The sequence below is a fragment of the Miniopterus natalensis genome, chromosome X (genome assembly GCF_054644295.1).
Source record: "Miniopterus natalensis isolate mMinNat1 chromosome X, mMinNat1.hap1, whole genome shotgun sequence".
NCBI classification, from domain to species: domain Eukaryota; kingdom Metazoa; phylum Chordata; class Mammalia; order Chiroptera; family Miniopteridae; genus Miniopterus; species Miniopterus natalensis.
Window position 1 is genome coordinate 14,109,497 of NC_142103.1, and position 19,152 is coordinate 14,128,648.

Sequence of the window (19,152 nt, forward strand, 5' to 3'; positions counted from 1 at the left end):
GAAGTATTAACAAGAAACATTTTTTTAGCCCTTGCCAGTGTGGCTAAATGAATAGTGTGTCAGCCCGAGGGCATCAATGTTTCTCTCTCTCTACCTCCCTCCCTTCCACTCTCTCTAAAAATCAATGGAAAAAATATCCTCAAGCGAGGATTAACTAAAAATAATAAAATAAAATAAACATTTCTTTAAAGATGCCTATATAGCCCAGCCGGCCATGGCTCAGCGGTTGAGCATTGACCTATGATGCAGGAGATCACCCTTCGGATTCCTAGTCAGGACACATACCCAGTTTTTGGGCTCAATCCCCAGTAGGGGGCGTGCAGGAGGCAGTAGATCAAGGAACCACTGATGTTTCTCTCTCTCCCCCCCTCCCCCTTCCTCTCTCTGAAATGAATAAAGGCATATTAAAAAAAAAAGATGACTATATAGAGGAAGGGGTGAAAGGAGTAAGGAGGCAGGACTCTGGAGACTTCTGTGTACACCTTTTTATATAACTTTACGTTTTGATTTAGGAAAATAAATTACCTGTTCAAAAAAATGAAACTGAATTTTTTAAATTCATAAGGTTGTAAAAAATTAGAAAAAATAAACCTAATCTATGGTGTACATCAAATAAATACCATGAGCATACAAAAAAAGCATTTACAGTAAGAGTTTAAAAATTAAGACTTTATCTACAGTGAGATGAATTTTAAGAAATATAAATAAAAATTAAACTTTACTTAATAGTTCTGTTGCACTGCTGATTATGTTCTTTTGAAGTTATTTTCTTTTTACTATATAATAGCAAACAAGAAAAAATAATAGCAAGCAAGTAATCATGTTAATGATATTAAGAATCAAGAGTTTAAATGTAAGAGAAAAAAGGTAATTATCTTAAAAACATTAATAACGTTAATAATGCTAAAATTCAATTGAAGGAAATGCAAAATAAAAACCACAATGAGATATCACTACACCTGTCAAAATGGTAACAATAAAATGTAGTGACAAATCCAAATCATAGCAAAGATGCAAAGAAACTGATTCTCACACATTATTGCTGATGGAAATGTAAAATGGTACAGCCACTCTGGTAAAGAGTTTAGGAGTTTTTTCTAAAAACCACACACGCTCACCACAGAAAAAGAAGTGATAATTATGTGACAGTATAGAACATTAGCTAAAGCTATGGCGGTAATCATACTGTAATATGTAAATGTACCAAATCAACACATTGTACAACTTATATGTAAATTATATCTCAATAAATTTTAAAATTTTAAATTTAAAAACCATATACATATTTACCATTAAAAACAACCAATCTTACTCCTGAGAACTTATCCCAGAAAAATGAAAATCTATGTCCACACAAAAACATGTATAAGAATGTTCATGAAGCTTTACTTGTAATAGCCAGAATTTGCAAATAACTTGGTTACAGGTTGAATTGTGTCATCCCAAAATTCATATTTTGAAGTTTAGCCACAAGTACCTTGGAATGTGATCTTACTTGGAGTTAGGGTCTTTATAGAAATTATCAAGTTCGAATGAGGTCATTAGTGTGGGCCCTAATCCAATAGGACTAGTATCCTCATGAAGAGAGGAAATTTGGCCCTGGCCAGTGTAGCTCAGTGTTTAGAACATCAGCCCATGCACTGAAGGTCCAACAGATTTGATTCCTGGTCAAGGGCACGTTACCTGAATTGCAGGCTCATCCCCGCCCCTACTAGGGGCGCGGGCAATAGGCAGCCAATTGGTGTGTCTCTCTCACCTTGATGTTTCTATCCCCCTCCCTTCCTCCCTCCCACTCTCTAAAAATCAATGGAAAATATATCCTCGGGTGAGGATTAACAACAACAAAAAAGAGGAAATTTGACGACAGACATGCACAAAGTAAGAACATCATGTGAAAATAAAGGCAGAGACCAAGGCAATTCTACAAACCAAGAATACCAAAGACTGCCAGCAAACCACCAGAAGCTAGGGAAGAGGCATGGAACAGATCTCTGCCATAGCCCACAGAAGGTAGCAACCCTGCTGACACCTTGATCTTGGATTTCTAGCCTCCACAACTGTGGAACAATAAATTCTTGTTGTTTAAGCCACCCAGTTTGTGGTATTTTGTTATGGCAGCCTTTCCAAACTAATACAAACCCAAATATCCTTCAATGAGTGAATAGTAAATAAACTGTGGCACATCCATACCATGGACTACAACACAGCAATAGGAAGGAATTAACTGTTGGAATGTAAAAACTCAGATGTACCTCAAGGGAATTATTTGAATGGGGGGAAAAGCCAATCTCCACAGATTATATACTGCATGGTTTCCATTTATATAACAGTCTCCAAAAGGACAAAATTATGGAGAACACGTTAGTGTTTGCCAGGGATTAGAAACAGAATAGAGGAAGGTGAGGGAGGGGAAGGAGTATAACTATAAACGAGTAGTATGAGGGGTCTCTGTGATGATGGAACAGTTCTGTATCTTGATGGTGGCGATGGTTAAATCATCTACACGTGATGAAACTGCACAGAATTATAAATACATAAACAAAGCCACATAAATGAGTGCACATATAACTGCAAAATCTGAATAAACTTTGTAAATGACATCAATATCAATTTCCTGGTCTTGATATTGTACTATAGTCATGCAACATATTACCAATGAGGGAAATTACATGAAGGGTATACATGATCCTCTTTACATTTACTTTACTACGTCCTGTGAATATAGTATTATACCAAAGTAAAACTTCAAAATGTCTAATCAGAATTCTAGCAAGGTTTTCTTTTTTACTCACCAAGCTGATTATTAGGTGAAAAGGCAGAGGAATTAGAACAGCCAAAACAATTTTGAAAAAGAAAAAGTTTGGAGGACTCACACTATACCAAGGCTTACTATAAAGTTACCATAATAAAGAGTGTAATCAAGACAGATCAACTGAATAGAAACCTGAAGTAGACCCACACACATATGGTCACCTGATTTTTGCAAAGGCACCAAGTCACTTCAATAACGAAAGACAGTCTTTTCAAACAATTAGATATCTATAAGCCAAAAAAAGTTCCTTAACCCATACCTTGTATCTATGGAAAAATTAAGTCAGAAAGAATGCCAGACTAAAATGTAAAAACTTTAAAACTTCTGGGCGGCTTTATCTGTAATCACCAAAAGGTGAAAAACAACCCAAATGTCCCTCGACTGGTGAATGGATATGCAAATTTGTTACATCCATACAATGGAATACTACTCAATAATAAAAAGGAACAAACATCTGATACATATATGACTAGGCTGAATCTTTTTTTATAAATACATAATTAATTTATTAAATGAATATTTTTGTATGTGAGTGTCCCAAAACAGTCAGCAGGCCAAGGCTGAAGGCTGCCAAACTCTGCTCTCATCTAAAGATAACAGATTGTGTGGACCACTGTGCAGAGTGCATGATTTTCCACCACCATGCTGTACATCTGAAACCAAGACAGAGCAATACCGAATGTAAACTGCAATAAAATAAAAAAATTAGGTGAAAAAGATAGTATTACTGTAAGTTCTCTCAGCAACTTGCTATACTTCTTGTACTTATCACAATTTGTAATTACCCATTTTGAAGGCATGGATTCTATTTTGCATATCAGTATGTACATACTAGGCTGAATCTTAAACGTATTATGCTAAGTGAAAGTAGCCAGATTCAATAGGCTACTTATTGTACGATTCCATTTATCTGACAGTCGAAAGGCAAAAAAAAACCTATGGATGAAAAACAGATCAATGGTTGCCAGGAGCTCAGGTTGGGGAGAAAGACTGACTGTACCAAGGAGTACAGTAAAACCTCAATAAAACGGACTAATTCGGGTAACGGGGTGCCCACTAAGGCCAAAAATCCATTATATAATAAAGTGGGATTTCTGAACGTGTATGTTAAAAATTGACAAATAAGGGTTTTTTTTTACTTATGTAGACAAGTTAGTGTAATTAAAATTAAGTATGTATGAAAAGTTTAATTTCACAGAAGTGTTTTCTGTATGTATTACTGTAATTTTAAATTTATACTGAATAGGTCTAGTAAATGTGTGCATTCACCAGTCACCTTGAGTAAACAAATGCATACGGCTGGGGTGCAGCTTGGTGCACATGGGAACATCAGTGGGCACATGCGAAAACTGCTGCAGAAAGTCATGCCACGAGACAACAGAACCAACGACCGAGCACTGCAGTATGATCACAGGCTAATCATTCACACAATGTTTACAAGTGGTGACTCTTGGATTTAAATATGTAGACTACAGTTGTAGATGTGTGATATTTATTTGTGTTGGCGAAATCACTACAGTGTTTTTTCCAACATATGGCTATTTGCTAAAATTTGTTAAAAATAAGTGAAGCCTGGCTGGTGTTGCTCAGTGGTTGAGCATCGACCCATGAACCAGGAGATCACGATTCGATTCCTGGTCAGGGCACTTGCCCAGGCTGTGGGTTTGATCCCCAGTAGGGGGCGTGCAGGAGGCAGCCAATCAATGACTCTCATCATTGATGTTTCTCTCTCTCTCTCCCTCTCCCTTCCTCTTTCTGCAATCAACAAAAATGTATTTTTTTTAAAAGTAGATTAATAACAAACAATAACCTGCTAATTTAAGTAAAAGCAAATCTTGGTTAAAAGCATTTTTAAATTAAGAGTGTTAACTTTCACGTGACATATAGACTGAAAACTTTGTCCATTAAATCCAAAGTCCATTAAATCAAGGTCTGCAAAATCAAGGGTTTGCTGTTTTGGAGGGATTTTGAGATACTGGAACTGAAATGTATCTTGATTGTGATGATTTTATTCACCTCTTTGCCAAAACTCACAGAACTGTATACTAAAGAGTGAATTGGACTTTATGTAAATAATACCTTAATAAAACTTAAAGTCTGTGTCCATCTTCTAATTAGTTTCTTTGATATCTACACTGAAACCCCCAAATTACCTGTTTTAGCCACTTGAACATTTAATTCCACTTTGTTCTGCTCTTTTTTTTTTTTTCAGTCCTCACCTGAGGATATTTTTTCCATTGCTTTTCGGGGGGGGGGGGAAACATCGATGTGAGAGAGACACATCGGTTGGTTACCTCCCGAATGCACCCCGACCAGGGCTGGGGACTAAGCCTGCAACCGAGGTATGTGCCCTTGGCCAGAATAGAACCTGGGAACCTTCAAGTCCGAGTGCCGATGGCTCTAACCACTGAACCAAACCAGCTGGGGCTGCTCTAGCCATTTTAATCAATTAGCACGTAAGCATCCTTCATACCAACTGACATATGATTGAAGATTGTGACCAATGGCTATATGAATTTGTAATTTTAACAAATAATAGCAAAATTGGCCTCCATAGACAAAGGTTATAACAAATTGTACTTCCACCAGCAACCTATGTATGGATTTGTTTCTGTACATTCACTAACAGCGTTGTCAAGACTTTCAAATTTTTGCTAATCTGCTAAGGTGAAAAAGGGTTAATTCAGGGTATATTGAATCTCCCTACATGAAGTCCCACCTTCACAAACTTAGGAACCAAACAAACATTTTCAATAAGTCCTGTTATTCAAAACTCAAACCAAGATTTGGATAATGCAGTATTCATAATTATCTGAACTCTTGCTGATGAAAATCAGGAACCAAACATGTCTGGCTAAGAAGGGATACCTATAGTTTTAATTTGCTCTTCTCTTATTTCCTTACGTTTACAGGCCATTCTTAGTACCTTTTCCATAAATTCTCTCTGCTCATGTCATTTGCCCTTTCTTCCTAACAGGCTGATCTCTTTCTTGCTGACTTCAAAACACTCTTTATGTATTAGTATAGTCTTTCAAGCTTGATAAGTCAAAAATTCTCTCCACTTCTTCCACCAAGACAGATCACTTCCTGCTAACATGGCGTCTTTGTGCGGCAGTTGTTACATTCAGCCCTACTCTCCCTCCTAGTCTGACTAAACCTTGTCCTCAGGGGCTTTTTCAACCTGCTCAACCTTTTCATCTGCTCCCATTGCCACATACAAAGGATATTATTATCTTTTACAGTTGAGATTTCTGAGATGAGCTATCCCTAGGCTAGCTTACTACACTCCATGTTTCTCTCATGTACTGCCTACCCTCTCTTACACATTTTTTGTAATCTGCACTTGTCATCTGTCTCCAAGTATGCTTTAAAAAAAAAAAAAGAGTTCACAGAGGGGTTTTTTCCTGTTCACCTTGTTATTTCTGTATTACACCTGAGAAGAAAAATGTCCACACATTATCTAGGTAAGACCAGAAGTCTGATATTGCTAATGCTTACGCAAGTAATGTCATAAAACGGTTTCCACAACACATGGACTTCCTCTAAACACTCATCAACACTGAATACTTTTTAAACAGTTAAGAGTCTTGCCCAAGGTCACACAAGCTAGTAAGAGGCAAAAATCTCAGTTTGAACTTGTTTTAGGCATATGTGCTTCACAAATAGGTGTCTTGTTGGGATAATTCATATCGGCTCTTCAGAACATAAATGAAATTTTGCCCTTAAAGTCTTCTGAATCAGTCAAAATCAAATATAAGAGAGGTGTTAGTTTCCTTCATCTATATTTAAGTAAATGTCTAAAATGATCACATAGAAACCCCTGAAATATCATACACACCCTGTTCAATACATAAAAACAGTTCCCTTACAATTGTGTACACGAAATGATCTCTAGTAGAATCCTGAGCAGCCGAAAACCCCCAACAGCTGCACTTTACCAGCAATCTTATTATAAAGCAAATAGGCATTTGTTGCCTGTAATTGTGCTTCGCTGAAGGGGAGCAGTAGTAGCTCCACTATAATACATGCGGGGGATCACTTAATCAATAATGGAAAATTCCATCTATAAGAGAGTAGTTCTCTTAAATTCCAGTGTGCTTAAGAATCATATAAAATGCTTGATAAAATGCAGGTTATAAAACCCACACCTAGGGAAGCACTCAGATCTGTATACAAGTCTTGGTATCTGTATTACTCTCAAATCCCTTATATTGGTGGGTCCATATCTCACTTTAAGAAAAGTTGCTGTAAGCCATGGAATCAGGAACCTCCAATATACAGGATGACCCAGTTTTAGGGACAGAAAAGGGATGAGCAGTTAGGGAAGAGAAGCAAACACACTCCCCCCCTGCCTGACTTAGGCCACTTAATCATCTGAACCTCATTCTCTCAAACGCCAGAAACCCACAGCTCAATGATTATTTCCCCAGAATGTCCTTAAGAAGCTTCCCAGAGCCTAAACCACCAATAGTGACCACACTACTCTTCCTTCCACAAGAAAAAAGTATCTCTTTCCTAAAAGATATTGCTCAAGTTTAAGCTAACCAAGACTGAAAATCTCCAGGAAGTTTATTCCATGTAGACTTCAACTTGCCACTGGGATCTTCCTCTTTCTAATTTCTATCTTCTACAGAAACATCAAGAGCCGCCAGTTTCTAGAAAATATGAATAAACCAAGACAAAAGTTTACTCAACTGGGAAAAAGAATCAGATAAAAAAGAGTATTTTTAAAACTATGAGTTTTAGAAGAATATACGATAACCTTTTGGAGGCACTTGTTATAATTTAACATCACCAAGCCCCTTGGCAATCCCAATGAGATTCTCCAGAGACCAAAAACCATTGTTTTTTTAATTAATGAAGTTAAACCTACAGCTCCGAAGTACAATGTTTGTCTCATTATTCCATGAAAAGTGTTCATTCCCATTTCTGTTTCCCCAGTCTGTAACCATAACCGACTCCCCCTTCTACTCAACCCAGAAACATGGGTATATGGGTGATCAGTATAATTATGTATACTGGAAATTTTTCTAATAAAATGTTGGGGAGCTTTAACCAGTTTGGCTCAGTGGTTAAAGCGTCGGCCCATGGACTGAAGGGTCCTGGGTTCGACTCTGACCAAAGGCATGTTCGATTCTGACCTCGGTTGCAGGCTCTATCCCCAGCCCTGGTTCGGGCACATGCGGAGGCAACCAATCGATGTGTCTCACATCGATGTTTCTCTCTCTCTCCCTTTCACTCTCTCTGAAAAGCAATGGAGAAAATATCCTCTGGTGAGGATTAAATACATACATACATACATACATACATACATAAAATGATGGGAGAGCCCTGGTCAGAGGTTAAAGTGTCAGCCCGAGCAACAAAGGGTTGTGGGTTCTATTCTCGGTCAAGGACATGTACCTAGGTTGCAGACTCCGTCTCCAGCCCCTGGTTGGGGGCACGTGTGGAAGGCAACCACTCGATGTGTCTCTCTCATCAATGTTTTTCTCTCTCTCTCTCTTTCTCCCTCCCTCCCTCCCTTCCACTCTCTCTAAAAAAATCAATGGAAAAAATATCCTTGGGCGAAGATTAACAAAAAATAATAATAAAGTTAAAAATAAAAAAATAATAAAATGTTGGGGAAAATGAATAAAATAGAGTAGTGCCCCCCCCAAGTGAGCTTACAGTACAGTGAAGGTGTCACTGTACTGTAAGCAATTACAATTGAGTGCCATGAAAGTACACTGGCATAAATATGCATAGGAAGCCCCAGGGCACAGAAAAGTGGCTCTTAACTGGGAAAGGGGAGCTCAGATATGGTTTCCAGGTGACCCCTATCTAAATCTGAAGGACATGAAGTTATACCGGCAAGTGGGTGTATGAGTGTTTTAGACACTAGAAACAGCTCAAGCAAAGAAACAAGTGGGCTTCAAACAGCATGGTATGTTAACATAACTAAAAGTAGTTGGGTACTACTACAATATGTGAGGAAAGGGAGGGAGGGAGGTTGGTTGCTTTGGAATTCCCTGATAAACTCCTACTGAACCTCAATCACTACCTCCTCTCTGTAAGGCACACTCCCTGAACTCTCCCAGATAATCACCACCTCTTTCTGTAGCTATACACAAGCTTCTATACTTACAATAATGATCCTGTATTTTAATGCTTTTGTTTCCTTAGGTGCCTTCTGTATTAAGACTACAGACTCTTCAAAGATAAAAACTGCATCTTATACACACAATAAAGTTTATTCTTTTGACATAAAGTATGACCTAAATCACATCCCCATGAACTTCCCACCCAACAAAAAATATCTAGGCTGCCCAGCCAGTGTGGCTCAGTGGTTAAGCACCAACCCATGCACCACGTCGTCACTGGTTCAATTCCCAGTCAGGGCACAAGCCCAGGTTGTGGGCTCAATCTCCAATAGGGGGCATGCAGGAAGCAGCCCATCAATGTTTCTCTCTCATGGATGTTTCTATCTCTCTCTCCCTCTCCCTTCCTCTCTCACACACAAAAAAAAAATCAATAAAAACATATTTTTAAAAACTGTCTGGGCTAATTTAGTGTAGAGATATAATTATAATACCACTTTTTCTGTAAGAAAAACAGATTAAATTACACGTATGCCCAGAAAAGTAGGCATTTTAAAAAGCCACGGGCCCAGCTGGAATAGCTCAGTTGGCTGAGCATCGTCCTGTGCATTGAGGGTTGCTGGTTAGATTCCCATCAGGACACAGCCTGGGTTTGAGGCAGTTTGATCCCATTGGGGCAGGTACAGAAGGCAACCGATCAATGTTTCTCTCTCACATCAATGTTCCTCCCTCTGTCTCTGTCTCTGTCTCTGTCTCTTAGCATGTCCTCGGGTGAGGATTGAAAAATTAATTTTTTAAAAGGCCATGGGGCCGTTCAGCCAGAACTGCCATCTGCCAGTAATTAGCCAAAATGACCAACACAAAGGGAAAGAGGAGAGGCACCCGCTGTATGTTCTCTAGATCTTTTAGAAAACATGGAGTTGTTCCTTTGGCCACATACATGCGCATCTGCAAGAAAGGTGATATTGTAGACATCAAGGGAATGGGCACTGTTCAAAAAGGAATGCCCCACAAATGTTCCCATGGCAAAACTGGAAGTCTCTACAGTGTCCCCCAGCATGCGGTGGGCACTGTTGTGAACAAACAAGTTAAGGGCAAGATTCTTGCCAAGAGAATTAATGTGTGTATTGAGCATATTACGCACTTTAAGAGCCAAGATAGCTTAATGAAATGTGTGAAAGAAAATGAACAGAAAAAGAAGGAAGCCAAAGAGAAAGGTGCCTGGGTTCAACTGAAGCATCAGCCTGCTCCACCCAGGGAAGCACACTTTGTGAGAACCCATGGAAAGGAGCCTGAGCTGCTGGAACCCATTCCCTATGAATTCATGGCATGATAAGTGTTAAAAAAAAAAAAAGACCTCCGTACTGATAAAAATGTTTCTCTTAATTGGGTAGAAGTGTGGTATCCCTTCCCCCAAAAAGTAATTAAAGAAAACTTTGTGTCCTAAATAAAATAAAATAAAATAATAAAATAAAATAAAAGGCCATGGGAATGATTAGATTCATAAATACAGAGTATATACTGCTAAAAATGTGCCGATATTATAAAATGTAAGACAGTATCATCAAGTGAAAAGAACAAGTTATAGACCAATACATATAAATTTAATGCAATTTGTTTATGCTTACAAATTTTCTAGAAGGATACAAACAAATTATCAGCAGTGGTTACCTCTGAAAACTGGGAATGGAGGGATTGAAATTTTTCACTCTACACCCCCTTTTGTACTCAATTTTTACCATCGACAGGAATCATTATTTTTATACAAGTAATAATAAGAGTTCTTCCTCCTTTTGAAGCAGCCTGCACCGAACATTTAAAAAATCCTTTGAATACATGAGAACCATGCTACAGAACCAGCAAGTTTTCCCAGATGCTGCTTCTATAAAATATACAACCACCAAGAAAGGCAAACATTCCAAAGAATTATAATACAGGGAACTCTCAATGGTTTCACTTGCAGACATACTCCCTGAAGATTAATTTAAAACAAATAAAATAGAAATTAGATAAGCAGATAGCTAGGATAGCTAGATAAGAAAGAGGAGAGAGATACAGGGGAGGAGAGAGGGGAGAGAGGAGAGAGGAAGAGGAGAGAGAAAAAAAAGGGAAGAGAGGGAAAGGGAGGAAGGAGGGAGAGACTGACTGACTGAGAGAGAATGAACCAATTTAACAATGTCCTTAACTGAAACACAACTGGAAACAACTGAAAAAGCACTCTGGTAAGTTTTCAAACCACCTAAACCGTCACACCATTTCTCCAGGCAAATTCTAACAAGCTTCCTTTAAAATCAGAATATAAATGAGAAATTCAAGAATCAATGGCGCACTGTGTCTTGTAGTACTCACAGATGAATGAAAAAAGAGAAGGAATCAAACTAACACCTCAACCAGTCTTTTTTAATGGAAGCAATGAAACAGAAAAGAACACACATACCATAAAATATATCAACCATAAAATATATGAAGTAATTCAGAAGGCAGAGAGCAGTAAAGTATTTGCTTTGCTGATTGACAAGACAAGCTACACAAAAAGCAATGGGCATAGAGATTACAATGGACGGCCTACAGCAGCTGTTTTCAGCCTTTTTCATCTCATGGAACACACAAATTACTAAAATTCTGCAGCACACCAAAAAATATATTTTTTGCCCATCTGATTAAAACATAGGCATAATTTTGATTCATTCACACTGGACGGCTATTGTTGTGTTGCCTGTTGTCATTTTTTAATTTGCCAACCTAAGGGCTCTTTTAAAAGAGGTCAGTGTCCCTGACTAAATAGTCAGGTGTTGCATGTTTTAAAAATTCTTGCGGCACAGCAGTTGAAAATTGCTGGATTAAAGCATGCTTCCTTCATTTCATCAAGAAGTTGAAGATTCTCAAATAAATCCATTAAGGTACAAAAATAGTTATATAAGATATAAGTCTACTTACAGTGGCTATAATTTTCAAGAACAAGAAGAAAAGAATAACACTAAAATTCCATGGTAAAATGCAACGATTGAATGGTAGTGTGTGCTCAGAGTTTACTAAAAGAATAAAGAGTCAGTAGTTGAGACTATTAAAGTCCCCCCAAAGTGTAAGAAACAATATACTGGATATCATCTAGGTCAAACCCTCTGAGCATTTGTAAAGCAATGTTCTTCAGTGAACGCTACACAGGAAACAGATGACCTTGGCTCCCACCAAATTACATGCAAAATTACCTTTAAAGAACTCAGAACAATCACACAGCATCCATTACCCTGATAAATCACTTATTTTTCATTTTTCTCCCCAGGCTTTATCCGTATGTACGTGCATGGATGCCTAGGTGTTGGTTTTTCAAAACTATAACCAAAGAATAAATATTTATTGTGCATAATTTTAATCTCTATATGCATTTCTACCATTTTTATAATAGTAATAAAAACTAATAGTTTAATGAAATTCCACCAGAAATGCTGTATCATAACCTACTTATTTCTTATTAGACATTAAGATTGACCCCAATATTTCACTATAATAACTAACACTGCTTCCTGTGTATAGATTTTATGTGGAATTATTTCCTATTTTCTTATCATTAGATTCAAGTAGATCAACATTTATTTTAGGGCTCTTGATTAGAGACAAGGTGTATGTCTACAATTTTTTGTTATTTGTAGAATGGGGAGATTTGCACCAATTCTTCACGTTTACTGCCTAAGGATTTAAAATGACACTTAGCATAGTGCCTGGCACTGAATAAGTGGTAGCAATAGTATTAAATCATGTCCACTAACATTTAAAATCAGAACGGTTGTTCACATCAATGTACCTGAATGCTGAATAACATAAAACCTTTGCTCATATTTGCTACAAATGCTTTCCCAAATTTGTTGTCATCTTAGTTGTTCCTTTCTGTACCATAAAGACATGAGTTTCATCTCTCTGGCATTTTGTAAAATAAACCTAACATTATCAAACACATTCCATGTTGCATAAATTTAACATAATACACTATCTTTAATTATTTCCAGGTGATACCCTGCCCATTCTACAGATGAGAAAACAAAAGAAATTAATTTCCACAAGGCCAAACAGTTAATGAGAGGAGTCATAGGATTCCAACTTAAATCTGCTTGACTAGAAGGCTTACTACCTTCTTTCCAGTATTCCAAGTTACCTCAAAATACATTCAAATGTTTTTGGAAGCTACTCACCATTACAAGTATAAACATGAACCAGAAAACTATTATGAAACCCTAATACCTTTGTTACCTGCCAGCCAATTCATCCAGTAGCATGCACATCTCCAAGATCAAACACATGGAAGATTAGAAATACAGAACCAATCTGAGCAGACCTGGGTTAGAATCCTTACATATTAGCTTTGTAATGTTAAATTATTTCCCGTACATATATAAAGGAATTTATAGAGTTAAGGCTTCTTCCTGATCTAAAACTCTATGGTTCTAAAGAACAAAGAACCAGAATCAGAAAACAAGATGTGTATGCTGCTGTTTCTGTTACCAATTCTAGTTGCGTGACCTTGGGCCATGTTTGGCTTGTCTGAAAGGGTAATTCTTCATTTGTAAAACAGCATGAATACCACAAGACCTCCCTCTCTAAAGGACTATCATGAGGACAAAGTGAAAACTGCTATGTAAACTCTACAATGCACTAAAAGTATGGTGGGATCCTCACCACTACCTTTAACACACATAGTGAGCAGCACACCCAGAATTTGCTATTAGGTAATACATTCAACCTTGGAGAACAGTGCTAACAAACCCTCCCCCAATCTTCCTACAAGATGGTGGCAAAAAAAGCAATCTACAACTGACCCTTAAACTACACAAGTTTGAACTAAACAGATCCCCTTAACATGCAGATCTTTTTCAATAAACAAACATATTTTCCTTATGATTTTCTTAAAAGCATTTTCTTTTCTCTGCTTGCTTTATTGTAAGAATACGGTGTACAGGGTGTCCCAAAAAATGTATACACACACTTTGAATAATTATAAAGACAGTGTTTATTAAAAAATACATTTCATGCCCTAGCCGGTTTGATTCAGTGGTCAGAGCGTTGGCCTGCAGGCTGTAGGGTCCCAGGTTCAATTCCGGCCAGGGGCATATACCTCGATTGCAGGCTCAGTCCCTGGCCCCAGTCAGGGCACATGTGGGAGGCAACCAATCAATGTGTCTCTTTCCCATCGATGTTTCTATCTCTCTCTCCCATTCTCTTTGAAAAGCAATGGGGGGAAAATATCCTTGGATGAAGATAAAAAAATAAATAAAATAAAATACATTTCATTTTCAAAACTGACCTAACAGCAGTTAAAGTATGTGTACACCTTTTGGGACACCCTGTATAATACATATAACATACAAAGTAAGTGTTAATTAAATGTGCTTATCAGTAAGGCTTCCAGTCAATACTAGGCTATTATAGTTAAGTTTGGGGGGAGTCAAAAGTTATACTCATATTTTCAGGGGGGTCAGCTCCCCTATCCCCTGCATTGTGCAAGGGTCAACTGTAGCTTCACTAACTATTCTTTTTTTACCTGCTTCAAATTTCTTAACTTCTGCAATTAGCAAAAGAAACTTGTCTACATTTGGAAATACAGCAGGTCCTTGAATAGTGTCATTTCATTCAGCATTATTTTGTTATAACATTGAGAATGCCGTAGGAATTTAATTCTTGTTTATATCAATTAACCTATGGCAGGTAAAACTGGTTTCGTTATACATCATTTTGCTAAAAGTTACATAAATTTGCATAAATTTCACTTATGACATTAAGTGAAGACTTAGTGTACACCAAATCAGATGCTAAGGAATAAAACCCTGTCCTAACGTGTGGAGATAAACCTCATCAGAAGAAGCCCTGCTCACAGTCATAGCTCAGATAATGAGCTCAGCCAGTTACATACAGCAAAAGATTTATTTACCACACTTTTGGAGACTTATGTCTTTTTTTAGCTTTACCTCTCATTTCTTGTACCTACAGTAATACTGACAAGCACCTCAGATCTCAAAACTTATTCCACCTTAAACTGATTTTAAAAAAAAAAACAACCCTGCACAATTTCAAAAACTTCAGACATTTAGTTACACTCACAACTAGGATTGAATTTATTTCTAAATACTTTAATCAGTATCTAGTTAAATTATTAAATCATTCATTCAACAAATATTTCTTGAGTAGCACCGAGGTTACAGCAATAAACAGCAAAGCCCCTGCTCCCATAGCGCTTAATTCTAGTAGGAGGAAGAGAGACCACAAAGAAACAAGAAAATACCAGCAGTGATAAAAACTACCATGAAAATAAAACAAGGTGATTGTGCTGAGAGGGGAGCAGGGCTCCATTCACTACATTTAAACATAATACAACATACACGATCATTTTAACTAAAGCTATAAATAATACATGTGACATTCCTAACTAAAATAAGTCTTTATAGTGTGTTTGAAAATTAACTATTCTATATTTCCATTTGCCCTGAACTTCTCTCCCCAAACCTGAACCTTTTTTCACTGCAAATTTGCTAGTGTATCTTTAATCACTCTAAAATTAGACAGTCCAGAACATTCTCTAATATCCTAAAAGGTACCTTTTCCCATAGGTTTCACAATGCCTGGCACTAACAAATTTTCAGTAGGGGAAGTCTATGAACTACTACCTGGCATAACCATGAATGCAAACATATAATAATATTTTAAGAATGATGTCTTGCCCTAGGTAATCCTGCTCAGTGATTAGAGCATCGGCCCGCGGACTGAAGAATCCCGGGTTAGATTCCAGCCAAGGGCACGTACCTCGGTTGCAGGCTTGATCCCTTGCCCCAGTCAGGGCATGTGCAGGAGGCAACCAATAGATGCATCTCTCTCACATCAATGTTTCTCTCTGTCTCTCTCTCCCTTCTACTCTCTGAAAAGCAATGGAAAAAATATCCTCAGGTGAGAATAAAAAAAAAAAAAAAGAATGTCTAACACCCAATTTTACTTTCTCTACCCTGCTCATGACTAAAAATTATCATTACTACCAAGAAACAGGCTGAACTACTAATAAAATTTTAATTTCACTCTAGGCTTCATTGTTAAAAAGATTACACTGCAGTGAGAAAAAAAATCTGGGCTTTTCCCACTGGTTCTCTCATATACTATTTACAATTTACAAAACACTTTGAACACAGCTTATCTACAAGCTGTCCACTGAATGCAACTTAGCACTACTGGGCTAGACAAGAGGATGCATAGATTATTGTAGGTTTCCTAGGCATCTGCTGTTTGTAAATTGAAATAAGCTGAAACTACAAATAAGGTGAACAGACATTACAAAATAATACACAGACCCAATTTAAAATAATTAGATACATCTACTTAATACTAAAAACCATCACTACCAGTGATTAACCAGAAAACTACTACTGTATACTCATAATTAAAAGACGCCCGAGGTTAAACTTAAGTGTTGTCTGTCACATTCAAAATACCTTGCTCGAAAATAAGGGGAAATATTCATTCTAGCTAGTAATCAAAGAAACACAAATTAAAGAACCTGAACTACTACTGGCAAACACAAAATAACATTTCCAGAAGCAGGGATGATGTGGCTGCCATATATCACAGCAACCATACCTCTATAATATGAATACAACACTATTGGGAAACAACATATTTTCATTTACCAAGAGCTTTAAAAGTTCACAATGCTGGACGTAGAGAGAGAAAAACAAAAACAAAAAACAGAGCTACAGTCCAGCCAGGCATGGCTCAGTGGTTGAGCATCAATCTAGGATCCAGGAGATCGGGGTTCAATTCCCGGTCAGGGCACACGCCCGGGCTGCCGGCTGCAGCCCATCAATGACTCTCTCATCATTGATGTGTGTCTCTCTCTCCCTTCCTCTCTGAAGTCAATAAAGATATATTTAAAAAAAAAACACAAAAAAAACGCCCAGCCAGGTGTGGCTTAGCAGTTGAGCATTGACCTAGGATCCAGGAGATCGCAGTTCAATTCCTGGTCAGGGCACATGCCCGGGTTGCGGGCTCAATCCCCAGTCATGGAGCCTGTAGGAGGCAGCCGATCAGTGACTCTCTTATCACTGATGTTTCTCTCTCTCTCCCTCTCCCTTCCTATCTCTCTGAAGTCAATAAAGACATATTTTAAAAAACAAAACAAAACAAAAACAGAGCTACACACAGAAATAGTGCCATCAAAATCAGAGGGAGAAAAGAAAAAATTAAAAGAATTAAAAAAATTTAAAACTCAGAGGGGAAAGGGAAAAAATATACTGCAAGAAAAATAATTAGGTATTTCATGGTATGGCACCAAAAAAATACCAAAGTGTGTATGGCTAAATTGGTTCTGGGAACCAATTCCAATGTGTGTTGGGGGATTTCCCACACAGCACCAAGTAATTCTCCAGACACCAGCTGGGTGTCCTACAATGCAACTCAATTCTGACACTATCTACCCAGATACAGTACCAGACTCCACAGGTTAAGGGTTAAATCCTACAAAACTGCCTCCTCTTCCTCATTTCAGAGTCCAGGTTGTTACCTGTGCTCCTGACAGACTGGCAAGGTTCCAACAACCTCCTCTCCTTAATTTGTTAGGGTGGTTCACAGAACTCAAGAGAAATGTTACTTACTAGATCAGCAGTTTTAAGGATAACTTAGGAACAACCAGATGGAAGAGGTGCATAGGGCAAGGTATGGGGCTTGGAGCTTCCATCCCTCTCAGATGGCACCACTCTCCCCAAATCGCCACATGTTCACCAAGAGGGAAGCTACCTGAACACTGTCCTTTTCCGTCCTTATGAAGGCTTCATTGCACAGCTGTGGTTGATTAAAACATTGGCCATTGGTGACTGAGCTCCATCTCCAGCCCCTCTCCCCTCCCTGGAGGTCAGGGGATGTGACTGAAAGTTCCAACCCTCTAATCACAGGGTTGGCTCCACTGGTAACCAACCAACCCCCATCTTGAGGTGCATTCCAAAAGCCACTTCATTAATATAAAGGACACCTTTTCACTCTCAGCACTTGGGGAGCTCTGTACCAGAAACAGGAGGAAGACCAAATATGTATTTCTTATAAATCACAGTATCACAACAGCCCTACCTGACATCAGTCAAAAATTAATTCCTGATGCGTTAAAATTTTAAATGTGGGGAAAAAGCAGAAGAGATTTTCATGTGGTAAGGAAATGGAGTGCTGCTGAAGGGAATTATGATGGAATATGGAAAAGCATTTAACGTTTTGTATTCTTTTCACTTAACAATATATACATTATTACAGCCATAAAGAACATACACATGGCATTCAGTACTTGCCCTTTTGGAAAACTTAACATACTCAATTGTAACTGCTTTTTAATCTCCCCCCCATTAGATTATAAATTCTATGAGGGCAAGGACCAGGCCTGTCTTGTTCGTTACTAAGTCCCCAGTGCTTAGCACAGTGCCTGCCAATACTAGTCACTCAAATATTTGTGAACCAATTCTACTTCTGGGTATATACACAAAAGAATTTAAAATAGGGACTTGAACAGATATTTGTACCCAGCAGCATTTTCACAACAGCAAAAAAGATGGAAGCAACCCAGTGTCCATCATGGATGAGTGAACAAAATGTGGCATATACATACAATGGAATACTATTGAAGCTTAAAAGGGAAGAAAATTCTGACACCTGCTACAAAACATGGATGAATGTTGAAAACATTATGCCAAGTGAAATAAGCCAGTCACCAAAGAACAATTATTCTATGCTTCCTCCTATATATGAAATACCTAGAACAGTCAAATACATAGACAAAGCAGAATGCTGGTTACCAGGGACTGTCTGAGAACAGAGTGGAGGAGACTGGGAGTTGCTTAATGGGTACAGTTTCATTATAGGGTGATGAAAAAGGTCTGGAGATGGATGGTGGTGACCTCTGCACAACAATGTGAATGTTCTTAATGTCATGAACTGTACACTTAAAATAGTTAAAATGGTAAAATTTATGTATATTTTACCAAAATAAAAAATTAAGTACTTCTGGAATGAAGACAGAATTTATGAGCAGTTTTTTCAGATAACAACAATTTCTCTGAAACATTTTCCCAAGCAGCAGAAAAGATTTTGTACTCATAAAATAATAATACTCATGTCTGGCATTATTTCCACCCAAGGTAAGCTTTTCCACAAAACTTGAAAAAAACTCTAAGTGGTTGTCTACACATTTATTTCACATGGAAGTACAGAGGGGAAAAAAAGGTTTTCCTTTTCAAATAATCATTGATTATA

At 37.8% G+C, this 19,152-nt stretch overlaps 1 protein-coding gene and 1 pseudogene across 4 annotated transcripts in view; one reads left to right on the top strand and one right to left on the bottom strand.

Annotated features, from left to right (window-relative positions):
• The window catches only part of STAG2 (STAG2 cohesin complex component), a 115,746-nt gene that overhangs the window by 78,605 nt on the left and 17,989 nt on the right, over positions 1-19,152 (bottom strand). Inside the window, exon 1 of one of the 4 annotated variants that reach the window (XM_016197055.2) lies at positions 7,358-7,458. The exons of the other annotated variants lie outside the window; for them this stretch is intronic. The gene's annotated coding sequence lies outside the window, so the exon portion shown is untranslated. Of the gene's footprint in view, positions 1-7,357; positions 7,459-19,152 lie in introns of those variants that run through there. 4 annotated transcript variants of the gene reach the window in all.
• LOC107524983 (large ribosomal subunit protein eL21 pseudogene) lies at positions 9,724-10,303 on the top strand (annotated as a pseudogene).